Source organism: Andrena cerasifolii, chromosome 10 (assembly GCF_050908995.1).
Source record: "Andrena cerasifolii isolate SP2316 chromosome 10, iyAndCera1_principal, whole genome shotgun sequence".
NCBI lineage: Eukaryota > Metazoa > Arthropoda > Insecta > Hymenoptera > Andrenidae > Andrena > Andrena cerasifolii.
Genome location: NC_135127.1, coordinates 4246815 through 4264469, shown reverse-complemented (window position 1 = coordinate 4264469; position 17655 = coordinate 4246815). Strand labels below are relative to the sequence as shown.

Here is a 17655-nt window from a genome sequence, read left to right as displayed (position 1 = left end):
AACGGAAGGAAAGAAAAGCAGGTCTCTCTTAAATAAGAGAAGTAGCTTCAATTAAGCGACACAACAAGTGAGCCACCGCGATTCACCGTGGAAATAAGCGGCAGCAATGTGGCCATACTGCACGCTGACACTTTTGCCCGTCACTGGATTTCACAATTGCTCCCAGGACGTCAGGAAGACGGAAAGTCGGGTATCCGGGTTCGCGGTGTAATCGCAAATTCGCCAGTCATCGCTATGCACCGAGGAGAGTGGGTCAAGAAAGATTCCGCGAGTGTAACGAAAAAAAAAAGACGGAAGAGGAAAGACGTTTGAGAAGCACGATTCGCGGCGCAGGACGCGACCACTCTCGCAATTGCTTTTTCAACGGAGCGTCGAACCCCGATCCATACCAAATAGATCCTTCAAATGGACCGCCCGAGCCGCGATAAATTAAATGCCACTCCATTAGAAGTGTTGTTAAACGCCGACAAGGAAGCGACTGGTCGTCCACTTGGCAAGTGAATGCGTGGATGGGTCACCATTGATTCCTCTCCCCCTCCCCCCCCCCACCCCTTCCCCGTAATCTCTCTATTAATGACGGAATGGAATCGCGTGATCGCACACGGAAGTCGTGGAAAAGTGGCCGGCGAATTGTGCGATGTCGAGCCCGTCGCCAGGGTCACGTTACTCGTGGCCAATGCGCCCGATTTACTGCACTTCGTTCCACATACATACGCGCCTGGCAAGCGCACGACACGTATAAAACACTTCTTACGTCCGGTTGTTCCTGATTCCTGATTTCGGTCGCGGCGACTACGATCACCGGTGCATAGAGATCGTAGAGTCCTAGACGCGCGCCGTGGAAATGATTACGGCCCGCAGACCGATGGCGACTGCTAAGTAAAGTCGCCCGTTCGAGACGGCGGCCGGATAATAAAATCGAGCGGTTAAAAATCGTCGGTCCTCGAGGCGTGGACGTAATTCGTTTCCCCGTGGAACTTTATGCCACGTGAAGTACGTTACGAATCGTTAACGCGCTCGCCACCGCTGTGCGGTTGGAAAACTGCATGCCGCTGGCTGCTTTACATTTTAACGATTTCGTGTCGAATTTCTCAGGTATTCATAGTATTCGCGGTGGAAATGGAATAGTTGGCTCTATCTGTGCAGTCGCACAGTTTGGTGGGGGACAATGTAGAGCGGGGAGTGATGGAACACTTTTTTTTAAAGGTGGAATTGTGTTTAAAATTAATTGAATAACTAGCATAGGGGTTTGCTTATGATGCAGTATATTAAGGGGAGCTTCTCGTGTAAGAGCCCCCGAAATTTATGATTTTTTTTTTTTAAAACTATTGTTAATATTGCGTTGAACTCTTTTGGGATATAAGGAGGCATCTTTAAACTTGTCATTTTTTTATATTCGTTCTTTTCATAATTAATTATTGTGGAATCGTGTTAACCTCTTAGACGATGTTAGCGTGAGGAGAAGCATCTGCCACAGTCATCTGATTGCGAAAAGAAGAAAATTTTCTTAAAGTTAAAGAATTTGCACTGCTACTGAGCCTAAAAATTTAATTTTAGTTTTTATTTATAAGATTTTTTCGTCCATATAGTAATATGAAAAATTTGTGTAAGGAAGAAACTTACTTTTTCTTTCAAACGATATATCTCTTTCAATTTTTCATTTTTTTTTTTTTTAAAGGGGACCAATCCCAGCGTAAACTACCTAACTTTAAGAAACTGTTCTTTTTTTGCGATCAGATGGCTGTGATATGTGCTACATAAGAGATGGACAAGATTCCACAATAATTAATAAATAATAAGAAGGATCGACATAAAAAAAATATTTTCTTCAAGTTTAAAGATGCCTCCTTATATCCCAAAAGAGTTTAATCCAATATGACCAACAGTTTTTTGCAAAAAAATCTTAAATACCAAGTACTTTTGGGGATGTTAAAAGAGAATCCCCCCTTAAATGAATTTACAGTAATAATGTTCAATGACAGAGAAATTATAATACTTTTGTCAAGAATAAGCATGTAAAAAATTATAACAATGGTCCAACTACCCCATACACTGTGAGCTGGTTGAACTACAGTGTGTGGGGTAGATGGAGTTCTTTTTTACCAAAAATATATGTTTAAATTTATTCCATTTATAATTTTAGTCTTTTGCCGCAATAGCTGCAACGATTTTCGTACTTCATACAGCTCAATCAATACATTTTACTCGGTCATCTGTTTTATTAGTCTTATTAAAGTTTTTGCAGCTTTGTTCAAACCCATAGCTTTATTTTCTACAGCATCATAATTGAAGACCTTGCAGCAAGAGAGGTGCAACTCTTTCTTTACCAGTTTCGAGTAAACTGGAAAAAACTGTTTAAAAAATTATTGCTATAACATAACATTAACAAGAAAACACTAATTGAAAAATATACATTTTCACACAAGTATTCATTTTCAGTAAGTAGTAGTTATTGAGTTGACAAGTAGTTGCTCGAGCGTATTACACAAAACAGTACATAATGGATGCAGGTTCAAAATTTGCAATAAATCGCTCATTTGTTATCGGATTTGCATCAAACTTGCGCCAAACGATGTAGATTTTTTCAAGAATATTAGACGTCATAACTCAAAAACTGTCAAAAGTGGAGCTGCACCTCTCTTGCTGCAAGGTCTTCGATTGTTCTTCTGTTTACATACCTCTTAACGTGGTATTCTTTCGTTTCTATATTGTTCGCATCCTGGAAAAGTCACTACATATATAGTGGTCCAACTAACCCCTTCTAATCAGGTTCAACTATGCCATTTTTAAAGGTCAGAAGAACCGGCCTGCAGTTATTTACAAAAATAACAGATTATACAACAACTTTTAGGTAAAAAATCATTAAAAACCGCTCCAAATTAGTATACTGTGCAGTAAAACTTAATAAAACATGTGTCCGTTTTCACATATCGCAGAGACGAAATTGCAAGCAAGAAATCTTTGCATCCAATTTAAATTAAAAGGATGAAATACCTACATTTTATGTAAATGCGACGCAATTACATAATCTTCCAGCGGGAAGTTCCTACAACGTATAGAACTGAAGTATGGTAATGGTCGTGGAATCTAACGGGTATTTCAGAAGTTATGTAGGTGGTCCATGTCACACATAGGGTCCATCAGTCCCCGATTTATCCTAAAGATCACAATAGTATTGAATTTTTAGACCCACGTGAAATACCATATTTAACGAGTAATGTTAATTAGATCTTCGCAACAGTATTATAGAAAGATTTCAATTAAAACATGCCACTACAGTGCCTCAAAAGTCGCGGAATCCTAAACACATCTAGGTATCCTAACAACCATTCCCATCCAATTAGATGCTCTATATTTCGCATATTCATCCCCTGAAGTCATTCATGGCACTCACGTACGTAGCTTCGAATTCGACCGAAGAAATCTACCGCGCGATAAACAAAAGGCCAGTATTTCCACGGGGAGGATAAGGGAAGAGCTTCTCGAAAGTAAGAGCGCGCTGAAAAGTGTTTCTCGGTGAATTATCGTAAAAGCGCTCGGCCGTGCCCCCGACGCTCCATGTACGAGCAGAGTCGAAGAGAGTTTATTCCGGTGAGCATCTCACAATTGCCTTATTCGTTGCGCCGATGGGTGTCTTCTTCCACTTGGCTGAAGATTCGCGAGTGTGCGACCTTGACATCGATTGTCCTTGGTCCCGAGGGGAAATCGTGCGAAAGTAATTTTTCAGCCTCCTCTTTTTTCTTCCGCTCAGCCGTCCGTCTAGAGAGCACTTCGATACGCGCCAATAACCGTGGAGAGTTCCGCGCTGAAATCGCCACGAGGCGCTGGTTTATCGCGATTTCATCGGCCCGCCTAGATACCTAGCCCGGAGCCCGCGGGGCTCTCTCGAACGCGACTCGCGTGCAGACACATCGACGGCGCAGTTTGAATGTCTCGGGACCTGGCCCGATCCTTCTGAACTCTGTGTCTCACGTGGCTCGCGCCGCTCGGCGGTTCCGCGACGTGTGCACCACTTTCGTGCTTTTGACCCAAAAACGAAGAACGCTCGTCGCATGGAGAGCACGTAGCCGTGAGTTACAGCGCTAGGTCTTGGCCAGAAACGCTCTTGAATCCTGGTTGAGGTTTAGTGGTGCCAGCATACCTGTACGTCACCCGAGGCGCAGAGGATCTCTAGCAATCTAAGGGAAACAGGACGCCAAGGGTACACACTCGCGTATTTCTGCGCTAAGAAATCTACTTGCCGAAGGCGGAACCGAAGAGTTACGAACTTTCCAGCATCCTGCTTCAGGGTACCTAAGTGATTTCAATACTCATCTCCAGGGCAGATTGATCATTTGCAGATGTAAAGTGATTTGGGGTATTATTATTTATTATGGACTCTCGATTGAAAACTGGTTTCTGAAAAGGGGCTGAATTACAGATATGTACTTGGAGGAAGTAGATGTTTTGTGTACCACTAGTTTTTTTGTATAGAACAGCATCATTGAAAGTCGTGAAGTAGAGAGGAACCTTAAACTCACTGCACGCGATACAGATAAAGAAATGGGTCACAAAGAATTCTCAAATTTTGTTTAGATGTAGTTGTTTCAGCATCTCTTTGTGTAGTACCAACTATATATATATACCTGTCCTCCAACTTGCAGAATTTCCACAAACGTCATAGCTAAAAAGCATCTATTCTCTTCGAAACAATTACAGATTGCTGTAAGTGTATCCTCAGCTATTTAAGATCCACGCGGAGACGTTCGCCGCCAAAGACCCTGAGATTCTTTACCACCGCCACTCGGTCGTTTAGGAAAAAACGGATAGGTACCATTTCACTGGTCCAATCACGATTTTCCATGATATCTGGGCTGGGCAAAAACTAGCTGACGAAAGTGCTGTTATTGTGATCCGATAACCGAGTGCCGCGCGGTAACGATGTTTGGAAGAAATTTCCAATGGTTCGTTAAAGGTCCATCTTTTAGGGGGGGAAAAAGCTGCAACGCGCGTGGCTTTCGGTGAAAAATTGAACGGCCTATGCAGTTTCCTCGTGGCGCCGACAGAGCTGGAGGGTTATACACAAAACGATTTCCAGCGATCAATTTGATCGATTCTCCGGTCGTGTAATACAGCGCTCGCGCAATTTTTGTGCATTGTTGGGTACGGCTCTGTTGAACCGCCCGGAGCTTCAATTTCGAGTGCCCCATGCGTGTGCCTCCGATGACACAGACGAGTGAGTCATGGCTATCAACGTTGACTCGACAGAAGTTTCACATCTGTTGGAATCCAGCCTGTATCCCCGTACCGTAATCATTACGAGACTCGAGTCGATCTTGTGAATGAACACCTGAAATTACTTTGCATCGTACGAAATTAACGCTTCGAGGTACCGCTTCCGAGGACATTCACCTCCACAGCACAAACGAATGATTAGTGCGTAGTTCTTTGTAGCGTGGGAATGGATGGCTCAATCCTGGCCTTTTACGAAGTTTCGAAGTAAATTGATAATTGTATTATTATGTAATGCCCTATACAGTTCATTTACTGTGAAGCTTTCTGCTGTGTAACGTTACAAATTATGCAGGTGATCGTTAAGTTAGTTAACGGTGAATTATCGTTTCATAGGTACTGCCCACTCGTTCTATATACACGTGGTTAAAATTCCTATCCAATTTAAGTGCTCGAAAAGAAACGTTAGGGACACGATTGTGGGTCGAAAGTAACACTAAATGTGTATTCGATCAATCTTATAAAATTTCAACTTCATGAGTTTTGTTTTATACGCGAGGATAACACATTCTGAAGTGAGTTGTTTATGAAATGGTTTCTTAAAAGGTAATCAATAATTTGGCCTACAGGTAGGGTTACTATAATTAAGTAGAGGTACTATAATTTATATACTGTACTATATTTTTGTCTAGTGTACTATATACTGTTAGACTAAATTATAGTACGTAAAAATATTATATTTCCGATACATCGATAAAATTCTACAAGTTTTACTTATTCTTTTATTCTATGGCAATATCGAAGCTTTTATTTGCTAAGTTAAAGTTTAACGGAGAGGATTTTTTTCTATAAGGAATATAAAGTGGTGGAAAGAGAGAAACAGAGCCAGTCCATCTCTCATAAAAAATGAGCACTTCGTATATATTAATTTCGACTTTCAGTGCACGATGAAATATACAATAAAAAAGTGAAATGTGGTTGTTTTAATGTAGTTTTATTTTGTACCACTTTCCTGTGAAAAGTACTATATTTTTTTCCACAAATGAAGGATATTTTTTATCCGATTGGTCGTAAAGTAGGTAATATATATTCCCGAAAAAAGTTAGCAACCCTACCTAGAGTTACCCCAACGCGTAACTTGGTCCGCATTAACCTCCCTTAATTTTCGTCAAACGAACTAGGTGACAATAATTGCTTCGCTAACGAAGCTTCTCACATAGTACCTGCTACTAAGATTATCCTAACACAGTTCAGAGCAAGACGAATATATTACCATCCATCCTCATCGTCTCACTTACCATAAACTACCCAACCCGACATTCTACGGAGTTACATAGAAACATTACCATATCAGCAGCCACGTGATTGCCCACGTTTTCCGTTCATACGGATTCATTCAAAACTGCATTGTCAAAAGTGACGTTTCGTAGAAAATTAATTACAACGATGCAGTTTATATTTCACATCATTCCTAACATTTATTTCTTCTTATTTCATTCTCATTTATTGTTGCAGCTTAGGGGTCGTCCTTAAATTACGTAAGGCTTTTTTGGGGTGGGGGGCGAATTTCTTACGTTTTCTTACGGGGGGGGGGGGCAGTCCGGTAGCGTATTACGTAATATTTTTTACCTAATTTTCAATAAATACAAATTCTATCATTAATGTTGCACAAAATTAGTTTTAGTTTAAATTTCCCGAAACCGAGTTAAATGAATTATATAAAAATATACAAAAAATTTAATAACTGGAAAAATTAAATGTAAAAAATTTACGTAAGCAGGGGGTTGGAATATGAAATCTTACGAATTCTTATACTGGTAGAGGGAGGGGGTAAGAATTCGCCAAAGTTACCCTCACGTAATTTAAGGACTACCTTACAACTTTTAAGCACATTTTTCCTTTTTTCACCTATTTATTTATGTTTCTCAGTTTTTGTCTTCTCTTTTGATAATCGCTTTACCGCTCCTTCTTCCTTTCATTCCTCTCGTCCTTCCCATATCTTTTCTTTTCCTCTTCTTCTTTGCTTTCATTCTCGTCAACTTCTCCTCTCTTCTATCATTCCTAAGCAATAACAATACCGCTTCCAATTCCACCAACCTAGGGGTTTATTTATTCTGAACATTCAAAAGACAAGTTTCAAACTCAAATCGCCCGTGATCCCGATAGCGGTAAACGCGCGTAGGGTACGTTTATGTTGGAGCTGTGATAAACGATCGAAGCGGCGATAAGAACGAAGTGTAGAAATACATTCTAGAATTTCGTAATGGAAGTGTTACATAACCATATTGACGATGGATAGGACCAGAGTTGGCCACTAACTAAATAAAAAATTATTTAAATAACGGATCGAATAAAAGTCACTTTAACATTAATCATTTTTAACTTCTACTCGTTATTCGGAATTTTTATTTAAGTTTTATTTAAGTTAATAAGCGCAGTGTTTATTAGATCTCCTTTATGCGATCAGAAAGATACAAACTACCATAACAGATTTATTAATAAGATGAAGTAGCCGTTAAATTGTCCATATTATATTTACCATTTCGCTTACAATTTTTTAAATTCTTCTAACTTCCATACGGAGAGAAGACGCTGAACTTCTAAATGAGTATCCACTTAACAAGTAACTAGAAAAAACCTTGAACCTTAAACGACTAAAATGCTACTGTTACCGCAGCTCCACTATAAACCCACCAAAGAAAGATATTTTTGAGCAGCTTTTATCGCCGCTCTTATAGCCTCTACCGCAGCCGCAACATAAACGCACCCTTAGCCATCCCAACAACCCTACTCTCCATTCCAGACAGGGCAGGCGATTCATATTCGCAGAAGAATGCGCGAGCAACGTCCAACGTTCTCCCCGACATTCGGCTGCTTCCCAAGCAGGGAAATTATAAGTGAGCCCCGCGCGCAAGAAACGTCACCGACTTCCCGTGACGCGTCTCCTACGCGGGGCCGAAGCTCGAACAATAGCTTACTGTGCGCTTCTTGCCCTGGGTAAAAAGGACGAAAGAAATTCCGCTCGCTAGTTGACCGCGCGAGCTTGAGATGCCTGAGGACGTCCACGATGGCCCCGCGTAACCAGCGATCAGACGCTGGCGCGATCGCGATCCCCGCTTCAGCTTCGAGTGTATCTAATGATTTTAATGGAACGGACGTTCGCCCGAGACGGCGGAGCGCGATCACGTCGGGCAGTTTGCAAGCAAGGTGCTTCGTTACCACGAAGTCATTAGCGTACGCGGCGTGGCACCGTTCAGAGGGATAATCGTGGCGCGACTACGGCCACCTTTTCCTCCCATCGGCGACCCATTGATATGCGCGCTGCGGCGTAAGAGGATTCATCGGTACAAGGGAACAAGACAATGGCCAGCGGCGTCTGTGGCCCTGTTCCACCACGGCCGCCCGAAAATGCGGCTCACGTGCGACCAAACGTGCTCCCTGGCCTACCGACACGTCTCAAGGATCAAGGAGTAGGATCGATCGCGGCACGTCGCCAGCCAGCCCGTCCCCGTGAGAACTTTTCCGCGAAAGTCGAGAATCAAACGACCTACGTGTTTCGTTCTTTCCACATGAAAGGGTGCATCCATGTATGGGGTGAATTTCTTGCAATTCGCTGGCCGACTTCTGGGTGATCGTCACCTCTGGAGGGGGGTGTTGCGACAAAGCTGTGGATAAATGAAGAGTTCTTGTAAAACACACTGACGGAATTAAAAAAAAATTTGTTGGAAAATGTTCTACGTGCTCTAATGGTAATGGTAATACTATAGGGTAGAATTTCATTTTTGGCACTTTTAATTAAGAGTTTAGGGGGATTTTTAAGGGTAGTACTGAGTGTTTTGTTTCCTTTTATGTGAGATTAAGGTAATCTGATTCAGCTTCCAGTTTTATTTGCAATGAGCACCTTTTGATTAGAATTTGTGGTTGGAGCGTATTGATTTGATATTTTGGAATTGCGAACAGAGGTCGAAAATGTTTGTGAAATTTAAATCCTTAGGTTTGAAACTGAATGTACTGAAAATACTTTACTAATCCTATAGCTATAGAGTATAGACACTTTAAATTCAGTTATGTATAAAAATTATATTGGGAGACTATTTCTATATTTTGATTGTCATACTTTTAACATTCAACTGGTGAAACGTAATTTTGCTTAGCTATGTATGGCTGTATTCGCGTTAATCTCGAGTTCTTGTGAATTTGTAATTGCAAAAATAGCGGCAAAATTTACCCACAAATAATTAAAACTCAATTGCTTCATTGTACCCTATTTGAAGTTCAACAGGTGGAATGCTGAGTACACAAAGCTTCAGATAGGTAATTACTAGTGTGGGTCACCTTGCACCCACTATTAGCAGATTAAGCTTCGATTGAACAGTAACGCAGAACTTTGGGATCGTTTCCGACAAACATATATGGAGTCAATGGGAAAATTCAGTCGCATATCTAATGAACGAGGAAGCTCTTCATCGACATACATTTTCCGCAATTTATCGTGCGCACCTCTTATCATGAAATATTGCAATTTCAAGGAATACCACATGCCATCGCACAGTTTCATGCACTGAAAATGGAAAGTCACGTCATCCACTTTGTTCGTTGCAAAGATCAGTAATCTAATAGTTCTATTAACCTCTTGAAATCAGGTTGCAATTACATAGAAAATTGTTGACGTAGAAATCACGCAAATTATGCAATTGGGACATGTACATAAGTTATAAAATGGCAGACACTCTGAAGCGTCCACAGGCGTCTCATCGTAAATACATCCGATCGGTCGTTCTTCTAATATCACGAAAAGTGAATGGGAAAAAAAGGGTAAATCTTCCCAGTAAAATATTGAAGGGCACCTGGGGGCCTCGGTTGTGGCGAATTCGAGGCGTCTATAGCGAATGGAAGATGCGCGATCACGCGGCGCGCGTTCGGAACACCTCGCCATAGGCAATGGTACTCGTGGAGACAACGGTGACTAGGTAGCAAAGAGAGAAGAACTGCCTTTTAGGGCAGTTAAGCGCACGACGACGACGCCTCGGTTGATCCTCGTCTGGTCTTGTCTCGCCTGGCCTCGTCTCGGATCGGATCGGATCGCCCATCGTGCTCTGCCCCGCCTCGCGTCGCATCTTCTCGCGTACACGAACAGCTTGTGCCGATGGTCCCGCGACCCCGATCCTTCTCAGAACGCGCGCTAGAGACTGCACCGGGTTTTTAGCGTGATCTTGAAAACGGAAAATGTTCGTTTTTTCGTTGAACGCTGCCTGGTACTCGGCCAACAGCCGACGCTCCGGCAGCCTCGTCCTCGAGCCGCGGCTGGCGAGCGTCACCGGGCAAGGGTGAGCGCACACCGATCCAAGCCGACCGACCTCATGAATATTTATCGGAGCTGGATTAATAATTGGAATTAATTTCAATATTATTCCCGTGGATTTTTAATATATATATATACATATATTTATATATATATATGTGTGTGTATATATATATATATATATATATATATATATATATATACATACACGTAATACATACATATATCGAGGAATGTGTCACGGTTAACAGTTAGCCGAGCTACGCGGAAATCACGGGAAGGAGAGAATGATCGATGGGGAACGTCATTCAGATGTCGAACAAACCCGGAATACTGTGCACGAAGAATGCCACAATTGGAGGAATGAAAAAGGATGAGCGCTGCACGACGAATATCGATGGCGGGGAAAACGAAGGCCGATACCCTGCGCGGGTGAAAAATGAAGGAAGATGAAACTTTTAAGGCGCGACCCCGTGGCACGGCGCAGCCCAGGCTCGCGCGCCGACGCGAGGACGAAAAAGCTCGAGGCTGGAAATCATTGTCAATCAGATAGGGTACGGGCGAATGAGCGATAGCCTTGCGCGAGAGCGTCGCGGATGAGACGGCTCGGGATCGACAACGTCGGATCACGCTCGATATGCCCTAGCAAATAGTCATCGGCGACTTCTCCAGCGCGGAGCGCAACGATAGAGAGGGCCAGATCGCAGATCATCGTCGAGATATCGGTGTTCCCGGAGCCTGCCCTAGCCGAAGAAAGAGGAAAGGCGCGGGCTTAAGGATGAAAAAGGGTGGAGGCATGTACGTATAAGACTGCGGGAGAAGACGAACAGGAGAAAGAAGGGAAGGAGTAAGGGCGGAGGTGGAAGAGGATGAGGTGGCGCGATAGTGGCGAAGATGAGGAGGATGGGAGGTGGAAAACGCGGCCCGGCTACGAAATGGCCGGGCCCCGAAGAGGCCAACGATCGAGAATGACCATCGACGTCCCCCTAAATAATGGCAATCCCGATACCCCAATTCCTAGCGTGTTCCTTCTTCCGCTCTTGCCGATCCCACGTTATCCAAAGGACATCGACTCGCCCCCGTTCGAAAGAGCCGGCTAACTTGCCCGGTTGGTGACATCCGACGATCCAACGTGCCCGCTCCGAGTGTTACCGCGACCGTTCCGCAGCGTCGAAAACGGTGCGCGATCTATTATACATGCGCGAACACGATGGGGGTACGTCGAAAGTCCATCTATCGGATAGTGGCTGGTCGGGTGCCGCGATCGATCAATTATCGAGAGATTCGGAGAATCCGAGCGGCGGGATCGGTGACGGTGGCGGTGGTGGCGATGTAGTTTTCGGTAAATGTGTCGAAGCCCACCGACCCGCGATGCGGTGTCGTTGCCCTCTTCTCTTCGGTCTGCTCGGTGCTGGTTGCACGGCCTGCCGCCGCCGCCGTCGTCGTCCAGCTCTCCTCTTAGTCCTTCTCTCTCTCTCTCTCTCGCTCTCTCGCTCTCTCTCTCCCTCACTGGTCCCTCTCTTTCCCGACCGTTGCCTCTCTCTTTCCACCTTGATAACGTCTCTTTTTCTCTCCCGCCCTCTTTCTCCCTCTCTCCCTTGCTCTCTCTCTTTCTGTCTCTATCTCTCTCTCTTTCTCTTTCTCTTTCTCTTTCTCGCAATGCGTACACATCTGCAAGAGCCGCCACCGCCACCGCCGCCGCCGCTGCTGCGAGTAGGTTATCCCTGTCCCCTCCGCGAAACCATCCTCTTATTCCCACTCCTCCGTCGGAGCACCTGTCGTGCCAGGGAGTTCGGCGCGTTAGGGGCGTTCGCCGGAGGTAAGTAGACGGCAGGTTATCAGTCCGCAGAACATCTTCGTCGCGAACGGAACCGTAAACCAGTGTGATTGCGCATTCTTTGGTAGTGGAGACAGGGACGGCGACAAAAGGGGACGAAAGGCAGAGAGAAGGGAAGAAGGAGAGAGGACGAGAGAGAAGGTGGAGGTAGTGGCAGTGGAAGAGAGGACAAATTGACGAACGTACCGTCGCGGACCTTTCGGCGAATACTACTTGTCGTTGCCGTTACTGGTACCACTGCCGTTATCGATACTCGCGTCAGTAGCAGACCGGCTGCGATCGAACGGCCGCCTGATTTTCGATCATTCCTGCCGCTATCTCCTGTATACGTGCGACTGTATCCTCCAACGCGTACAATTTCACGAGCCGATCCCATCCGCGGAGACTTTTCCACCAGATATCGAGTCCCGTTTAAGTCGATCGAACCGATCGTGACAAACAGTCAGTTGCCCGATCGCCTCTGTTCGGCCCCCGGATATCTCGCGGTTGCGGAGGTCGCGATCGATCGCCTGCCGACAGTCCCGCAATGCTCGCGATCGCGCCGATGTAAACAACCCCGAGAGAGTCACGGCCCGGCGGTGAATTGTGTTAAGTGACGGATCCCGCACTCGCGCGTCGCGGAAATTCGCCGCGGAGGGAGCAGCCCGCGGATAAGCCGAGCAACGAGCGTCCGCCCGCCAGATAGTAGACGGTGCGGTTGAGAACGCGGGGAAGAGGAGGCGAGAACGAGGCAGCATCCCCTACGGTTACACCCGCGAGAGGAAGGAAGGCGGGGCTGATAAGGCGATAACGCGGCGGCCGGGATGCGGCACGAGGAGCCGCTAAGCCGCAGCTAACACGTGGCGACTTCGCACGCACTCCGCGCTCGCTAGGTGAGTCTCATCCCCTTAATTGCCAGACCCTTCGTCGATTCCCTCCTCGAGCCTGACAGCATCTGTCCCTGTTAACTCGCTCCCATTAAATCAAGATTACATCAGGCATCTCGACCTGCAGCGATTTAATAAATCGGAGTAGCGCTCCCCAATTAACGGTCCCCGCGCGCACCACGACCGAAACAGAGTTCCCCAGTCCGCGATAAATCGAGGATACAGGTTTCGGAGGGGGCAGCGTCGAGCTCGCTCTCGAGGTACACGAAATTCGCTACCGAGCACCGAGCCGCCCCGTCGCGGCGTGGGGGGCATCAATGGAAATCCCTTTCCGAGATGTTGAACGCCCCCGTAGCCGTGAAATAAAATTCCTTCACGGGCCGGCCGTTCTGGCTTAATGAGCATCCCATTCAAGCCGAAGAGCGCGGCGGCGACGGTTAAATGCAAACCGGGCCCGATGATCCAGCTGTCGATGTAAACGCGCACGCGGATAAAGCGTAGCAGGACGAAACAGCCAGGCGGATAAGGTTCTCGTATGAGGAAATCGGGTGGGGAGGGAATGTGGTCGGTCGGCAAGCAAGGAGGCCTCACCAAATTTTCGTGCCGCTGTTCTGGACGCAATGTGCCTCGAATCTCCACGTGCGTCGTGGCTGTCTCTCTCTTCCTTCCCATCTCGTATCCATCCTGCCTCTCTCTGCTCTTCCTCGCTCATTTGCCGTCTCCCTCGATTGCAAACACACAGAGGCACCATTCCCGCGGGCTCTGTTCCTCTCTCCTTCCTTTCCTCTCTCTCTCTCTTCTCTCTGTACCTGTCTCTCTCTCTCTTTCTCTCGCTCTCCCTCTCTCTCTCTCTCCTCGTCTCTCTTCCCCCTTCGTCCACGTCGGCTTCTCTTTCTCTTATTCTTCATCCAAGTTGAGTGGAGCACCCAACCGCCTCGCGGGGCCCCGAGACACCGAAGAGTTAGCGCGCGCATTCCGGTCAGCGGTCCCGACGAACGCTTAACCGTTGCCGCGTCTCTCGTCGACGCTCGCCGATATCGTTCCCGTCGCTGTCACTCGGGAACACGCTGGTCCACGCCGGGGTGTGTATCCAGACAAGCCTCGGGAACGATCGGCAGTAGCGAGCGATCGGGGGCCCAGCCCCGCTGACACGGTAGCGTGAACATTTTAGTCGCCAGAGATATCCCGCGGACCGTGATAAACGTTATCCTGTCGCGCGATCGGAATTCTCGCGTGCCCCCAAGATCGCCGGCGACGCGTCCCCCTTTGACGCGCTCGCGCGCGCGTACCCTGGGAAGGCTGCTGCTTTAAATGCGCATACGATTCCGCCACGTGAGAATACGCGATGCAACGGCTTCGAAACGCTTCCCCCCGCGAGCCGGTACACGACTCCGCGAGGATCGCGGCGAATCCAGCGCCGATGGTACGTTCGTTCGCCTCGCGTATGGGGATCCGTATAACCCCGACGAGTCGTTTACCATGGAATCGGACGCGATATCGACGAGCGAACGCACCAGCCGACACGCTTTACGATGTACACGCGGCTCCCGAGCTATTATACGCGATGCTGCGAAAGGGGACCGACTAGGGGCACCGAGTCGGCTACGCTCGATACGTGTACCGGGGCCCCGAATGCACGGCATGAGCAAAAGAACCCCATACACCTGCCTACACCTGCACGCCGCTCGAGAATTCGTTTCGGAGATTCGCCGAGTCATTGATTCCGCGCCGTCGCGGACCCATTTGCGAGACCCTTCCTCCGTGGACGCGTCTGCGGTGGCTGTACTAACGAGGGAACGCTGGTTACTCGAAAACTTGTGTTTTATCCCTCGGATGAGGAAACTTTTTAGGTTGTATGACTTGTGACTTGCGCCAGGGTTTCTCAAATATTTACTCCGAGGTGGATTTGGGATTGCTTTTATTCATGTCAAGTTTACTTTCGTATGTGCAACTTTTCACGATACGTATGACCATTAGACGGAGTGATTATTGGAAGTTATTCCTTGCTCGCGAGTAGAGAGAAGTTTAGTAGTAGGTTCTATTTTCTGTATTAAGGTATAGGTATCGAAAAATGTATGTTTGTCGGGGTAGCTTATATATCTTGTATTAGAAAATTAATTTTCCACTGCAATTTGTTGCGTATTGAACACAGATAATTTTGCTAGAAATGTGTCTGTCAATTTATCGAAGGTAAGAATCGTAAAAGCCCCATATCGAGTTAATCGGGTACCTGTACATATATCAGCAGTGGCTAATTAGACTTTTTGTAATACCGATGTTCCCCTGTACGCGCAACGTTTTAACAGCAAGGTAGAAAAAGATGTCTCTTCCTCGATCACTGAATTAAATAACAACGTAGTGCCATTAGCGCCGAAGGTTGAAAAAGAATTATACGAAGTACAACTATTCAAAGATGAATAATCACAGGAGAAAACCGATTTCCAGAAACATTCGCGGATTTAACCGGTCCTGAGTGGGCTGTAAATTCGTAATAGAAGCGATTTCAAAGCAGATATAGCTGGATTTTGCTCGCAAATAATTCCAAGCCTGGAAATATCATCGAGTTCATTAACCTCAGTCACTTAGCTTTTTAGCAAAATCATAAATCACGAGGAGGGTTTATAGAACGTATACTAAATCCTCGTCGGCTACTTAACGATTCACATCCAGTGAGTCACAAGATTACTGACACAGATAGAAGCTTAATGAAGCAGTTGAAAACAGAAGGTTAACGGAAACAACTTCACATTGCCTTTTCTGCCAAAATTCATAATTTTAAGAAAATAACACTTCTTTCTCAATCCCCTAGTCTCACTCAATTACTATCTCTAATTGCTCGTTCCGTAACAACGAATTTAGAACCCTTAAATGTTTGTTTCTTGCAGTGGAGACTTAACAGCAATTAATAAATTGTTTAATAAACCCTTAAAAATTCCAAAAAATGCAAACGAATTTTTCCAACATTTCACAAGTCAAGTCCATTAATATCCGATAATGGGGGTGGTAGCATAGGCCCCCCGAAATCTGTCTGTACCAGAAGAAAAAGTTTGTGATTTACTGTGGAAAGCCGATTAGAAGCCTCTCGCCTCCCTCTCCTTGGAAATCCAAAGACGTCGGGGTCGCGCGTCGTACAGTTTGATTAAGGGCACGGCGCGGCGGCCCGGAGAACGCGGGCCTCGCGTGACCGCTTCCTGAGACTTACTCTCGGCGGGCATTCTTTTTAAAATTTGCATTGAAATAAGTCGCCGAACGTCCGTTTGCCATCGCCGCCCCGTCTTCGGCGGGCAAAAGGAGTACGCTAACGGTTTTCGAACAGGTGTCATCTCTTTTTTCCGCGCTTCATGAAATATTCACCAGGCATACGATTACGCTAGTACCGTGCACTAATCCGTACGCGGTGCGGACAGGAGGGTGGGGCGGAGGGGGCATTCAACCTCCCGGTCGAGGCATTGGAATCACGCCCGACATAACTTTGCATTCGTTTGCCAGTGTAATTTCTCGGGGAATTAATATTAGCATACCTCGACTTCGCCTATTTGTCGAGGCGAGTGCACGCGCGAAAAAAGTAACGACCGGTTCGCGGCACCGCGAACAGTGTCACTGGCGGCGTTTACACGCTCGTGCTCCGTGAATTTCGGCGCGCGGACCCCGGGACGCTCTGTTACGAATACCAATGTCTGTCACGCGAATTTGCAAGTTATGCGCGGGACATCCTCGTGTTTGCACACGCGGACACTCGTAAGACTGAGATCCGTGGCGAGATCACACCGGAGACTCTTTTATTGCCGAGCTCTTTTCGCGGACGCAGAAACTGGAGCTGGTCGATTTGCTCGGATATGAACGTGTTGCCAATGCCGTCGGTGTGGGTTAGGTCAAGTATTCGAATTGTAGGAGTGGTTCGGACTGAACTCGATCGGTTGCAGTATCACAAGTATATGGAATATCTGTTTGAGAAATTTTAATTGAAGCCGTAAGGTGGGTGGTAAAGTATGAGGAATGACTCTATTTGCTTGGACGAACTATTTGACATTTTATTGGCGTAATTGATTAAGTTTGATGGAACGAGTGACCAATTCTGTCGTAGAGCTTTCTTGCAGATGTAAATGATTATGGTCTTCTCATTGAAAATTAGAGTTAATGTCTAGATATAAATCGTGATGATGACAGGTGGAATGAGTAATGCAGACATTCAGCAAATAGTGAATCTCGGTTCATCAATCTAAATGGCTGACTCTTTCGTTGCTTAAACTACTTATAGAGTTCAATTATCAAATAGAATGCCAGATTAATGATAGCTATCTGTGAGTGCAGTGAAAAATAAGCCTCTATTGGAAAATAAATCTAGTACCTGCCAATAAAACTAACGATAACGTGTGCATAATTAACCGAGCTATAGAATTTAAAACGACTCGAACCTGAATGCACATATGCACAAAATC

The 17655-nt window shown here is 45.9% G+C and overlaps 1 protein-coding gene across 2 annotated transcripts in view; it reads left to right on the top strand.

The window, feature by feature from the left end:
- M (zona pellucida domain-containing protein miniature) overlaps positions 1-17655 on the top strand; it is a 51783-nt gene that overhangs the window by 1014 nt on the left and 33114 nt on the right. Inside the window, exon 1 of one of the 2 annotated variants that reach the window (XM_076822533.1) lies at positions 13055-13222. The exons of the other annotated variant lie outside the window; for it this stretch is intronic. The gene's annotated coding sequence lies outside the window, so the exon portion shown is untranslated. Of the gene's footprint in view, positions 1-13054; positions 13223-17655 lie in introns of those variants that run through there. 2 annotated transcript variants of the gene reach the window in all.